Source organism: Elephantulus edwardii, unplaced genomic scaffold (assembly GCF_000299155.1).
Source record: "Elephantulus edwardii isolate Elephantulus edwardi_28Jun2011 unplaced genomic scaffold, EleEdw1.0 scaffold00176, whole genome shotgun sequence".
Taxonomy (NCBI): Eukaryota; Metazoa; Chordata; class Mammalia; order Macroscelidea; family Macroscelididae; genus Elephantulus; species Elephantulus edwardii.
This window is the reverse complement of record NW_006399926.1, coordinates 1,545,367-1,549,947: the sequence shown is the minus strand read 5'-3', so window position 1 is coordinate 1,549,947 and position 4,581 is coordinate 1,545,367. Positions and strand designations below refer to the sequence as shown.

At 42.8% G+C, this 4,581-nt stretch overlaps 1 pseudogene; it reads right to left on the bottom strand.

The window, feature by feature from the left end:
- Positions 1–3,540: 3,540 nt before the first annotated feature.
- Positions 3,541–4,581, bottom strand: part of LOC102855410 — a 13,867-nt pseudogene continuing 12,826 nt past the window's right edge.

Genomic DNA, 4,581 nt, shown 5'->3' with positions numbered 1-4,581 from the left:
GCGCGCCTGCATGCATGCACTTAGAGATTTTATTACATGACTGTGGAGCCTGGTAAATCCAAAATCTGCATGCTGGCTGAATGGCAATTCTCAGGCAATATACTGATGCTGCTGTTTTGAGGCAGAAGAGATTCTGCCTCAGAAAATCTTGCTTTTTTAAAAAAAATATGGATTACATCTTAACATCAAAAAGACAAAAATCCTTAGCATGGGACAGTTAGGCAACATCATTATAGATGGAGAAAAGATTGAAATTGTCGATGATTTCTTCCTGCTTGAATTCACAATCAGCACCCTTCATATCAGCACCAGTACTGAGGAGAAATGATGTCAGTTTGAACACTAGGATGTACCAGATTCAGGTCATGGTCTTCTCAGTCACCTGCTACACATCAGAGAACTGGACAGTGAATAAGGATGACAGAAGAAGAATTGATGCCTTTGAGTTATAATGTTGGAGATTAGTGCTAAATATCCCATGGACTGTCAAAAGAACAGATATGTCTTAGAGAAAGTACAACCTGAATACCCCTTAGAGGCAAAGATGACGAAGCTTAGTCTCTCATATTTTGGACATGTTAGAAGAGGCTATTCCTTGGAAAGGGGCATCAGCCTTGGAAAGGTGGAGGAAGGATCCACAAATAAGAGGAAGACCCTCAAAAAGAGACATTGACACAGTGACTCCAGCAATGGGCTAAATTATGTTGGAGATGATGAGGATGGCCCAGGGCGTGACAGAGTTCAGATCTGTTGTTCATAGGCTTGCTATGTGTCGTACTCAATGATACCTATCAACAACAAAAACACTGATTGGTAACTCAAATGGCCTAGTGCTAAAGAGTTGCATTACTAATCCATAGGCAGAAGGTTTGAATCCACCAACTGCTTTTTGAGAGAAAAATAAGCAATCTTCTTTGTGACTTATGGCCTCTGAAAATGAACTAGAGGGTTAGCTATGAGTCAATTCCTATTTGACAGCACATAAAAACAGTTGATAGGATAAGATACACTCATATTATCAAGGAAATCTTTTGTTAAAGTCAACTAATTGTATATGACTATAAAATACATTATCAATAACAACATTTAAATAACTGCCAGATGTTCAGGCTGGAACTAGAGGAGGCCGTGGCACTAGCGACATTATAGCCAATGTTAGATGGATCTTGGCTGAAAATAGAGAATACCAAAGGAACATCTACTTGTGTTTCACTGACTATGCAAAGGCATTCGACTGTGGGTCACAATGAATTGTGGCTAAACTTGAGAAGAATTGGAATCCCAGAACACTTAATTGTGCTCATGTAAAACCTATACTTGGATCAAGGAAGCAGTGGTCAGAACAGAACAAGGAAACCCTGCATGATTCAGGATCAGGAAAGGTGTGCAACAGGGATGCATCCTATCTCCATACCTTTTCAATCTATATGCTGATTAGATCATTCCGGAGGCTAGACTTTAAGAGGAAGAATGTGACATCAGGATTGGAGGAAGACTAGTCAACAACATGTGTTATGCAAATGACACACCTTTCTTGCTGAAACTGAGGAGGACCTGAGACATTTCCTATAGAAGGTCAAAGTCTGCAGTCTTTAATATGGATTGAAGCTCAACATCAAGAAAACAAAGATTCACACCTCTGGGCCAATTGGCAGTATCATTATAGACTGAGGAGAGATTGAGATTGTTGACAATTACAGCTTGCTTGGTTCCACAATCAACACTCTTGGCATCAGCAGTCAGGAAACAAAAAGAATTGCATTAAGAAAGCCTGCTGTCAGGGATCTCTCTAGACTGCTGAAGAGCAATGATGTCAGTCTGGACACTAAGTTACACTGATCCAGGTCATGGTGTTTGCAATTGCTTGCTATACATCAGAGAGCTAGATAGTGACTAAGGATGTGAAGAATCAATGCCTTTGAGTTGTGTTGTTGGAGAAGAGTCTTGAACACATCGAGTCTTGGACTGCCAAGAGAACAAACAGGTTTGTCCTTGAAAGGGTGAAACCAAGTTGCTCCCTGAAGGAAAGGAATTTGAAGCTTCATCTGATATACTTTGGGCATGTGATCAGGAGGGACCAGTCCTTGGATAAAGACATCATGCTTACTTCTAAGGAGACAGAGACAGCACAAAAGAGGAAGACCCTGAAGGAGATGGATTGACACAGTAACTGGGGTAATAGGGTAGGTGTGTCAGAAACAATGAGATTGTCTCAGGATAGGACAGAGTTCAGAGCTAGTGTGCATCAGGCTGGTATGAGTCACAACTGACTTGACAGCACATAACAACGACAATGTAATTCTCAAAGAGCTGCACTGTTAACTAAAGGGTCAGCAGTTCAAATTCACCAATAGCTCAAAGGGAGAAAAATAGACAGTCTCCTCTTATAAAGATTTACAGTGTTGGAAACTCAATGGAAATCTTGATGAGGCAGAATTTATCATATAGTAATGCCATGTTTTTATTTATCTTTGAAATGAACATTCTCGTAAGTGCAATAGCAAGCACTGTTGTGTCCTTTCTCTGTATTGAGGTGACTTTGGATTCTATGATACTGAATGGTGTGCCTTAATGCGTGGTTGACAATGTTTGGTAGAGCTCACTGATTAAGACAGGCTTGGAAGCAGGAGTGATCCACTTCCTAAACATGCCTTTGGAAACTCTATGATCTTAGAAGAAGGACAATAGTTCTTATGTTTATAGGGTTGATACTAGATGTCACTTAACAACAACATATAACGCCAAACCCTTGCCTCCATTTTGGAGTTGGATGAAGCAGCTAGAGTCTGGAAGATGGTGATCTTGTTTTGGTTGAGGATCTGTGTGGATTGTTTGGTTGTTTTTATTTAAGCCTCTTGTTTAGAGTCAACAAGACCTCCTGGGGAGCCTTGTATTTAAAAGCTGGGCCAGAGAGGTTATTTTAATCCCTTGTTACTATATTTTGGAGGGACATTCTTCTAAATCATACATCACTCAGGCCAATTTGGTGTGATGAGGTAATCTGGGTTTGCTGTGACACTGAATCTTATGCCATTTGGGTTTCAAATGCCATAATAGAACAATGCCATAGGTGTACCAAACATCATAATGGCTACCCATCCAGGGCAATGTTTGGTGGAGCTCCCAGATTGATTCAAGACTGATTGAAATTTGGAAGTAGGAGTGGCATCCAATTCCTAAACCACATGCCTCTGAAAACTCTATGAACTTGGAGAAACCCAGGTAATTCTAGAAAGGCTTCAGGCCTTTTTTTTCCCCCTTGTGAGTTTCATTTTATTAAATATGACTGAAGCAGACACCGTGGTGATTAAAGAATTTAGCCAAGATGGCTTAGACAGACTTCTGGCCCACCAAGATCTCCAACACAACAGCTGGCTACCAAAGGACTATCTGAAGGAATGGTACAAATGAAAGAACTTAAGTGGGTATTTTGGTACAACTTACAGAAAAGGTAAAATAAACAAGACATACAGGTGGTTTAGTAGTGACCACGGAGTCACCCCTGTGGCTGTGGGGAAGCCGGGCTAAAGCTTCCCTCACTCAGTTCTCCCGGTCACTGTCTCCCAGGGTGTGCTTGTCAAAGAGGTACTCGGCCAGGCCCAAGTCCGGGGTACTCATCTTATGCAAGTTGGTTATGTAGTCACCCAGTTGTTTGATGGATTTCAGCTGCTCATCCAGGTAAGGTGTCTCAATGAAGTCAAACAAATGAGGGTCGTTCTTGACAGTGGCCAGTTTGTGCAGTTCCAGTAGGGACTGATTCACACTTTTCTCCAAGTGTAGCGCACACTCCATTGCGTTCAGCCCACTCTCCCAGTCTTCCCGGTCTGGTTTCTTGATGTCCTGAAGGAAGATGAGGCCGCCTCGCTGGTTCTGCAATTTCGTCAGTTTCTCAGCATGTTCCCTCTCCTCGTGGGATTGGTGGAGAAAATATTTGGCAAAATTCTTCAAAGCTGCATCATCACGGTGGAAGTAGTAAGACATGGACAGTTAGACATAGGAGGCGTAGAGCTCCAGGTTGATCTGGCGGTTGATGGCGGCCTGGCTGTAGTTCTGGCTCACCTGCGAAGGGACTCGGTCATGGAGGCGCTGGAGCGGAGGTGAGGACCTTGGGGCATCTGGGGGTGCTGATGTGAGGAGGTGGCGGAGGACTGGCTGGAAATGACCGGCGAGGGGAGACACAGGCGAGCGAGCGCTGGGTTCCATTCAAGCACTGTTGAAGCAGGAGACCCAGGCGTCAGGCCTTTTGTTCATAGGGTTGCTATGAGGCATGCTTGACTCGATGGCAATAAACAACAACAACAATTCCATGTTTGTGTGTGTTAGAAACCACAGAAGCTGCCCTACGTTACATTCCACAATAATGTTACAAGAGTTCTAATTTCTTTAAAACAACTATGAGATATCATCTCACCCCAGTCAAAACAGCAAAATTTAACAGAACAGCAAGCAATAAATGCTGGCGAGGTTGTGGAGAAACTGGAACCCTTATGCACTGTTGGTGGGAGTGTAAAATGGTGCAACCCCTGTGGAAAGCGGTATGGCGCTTTCTCAAAAAGTTGCAAATAGAGATACCATTTGACC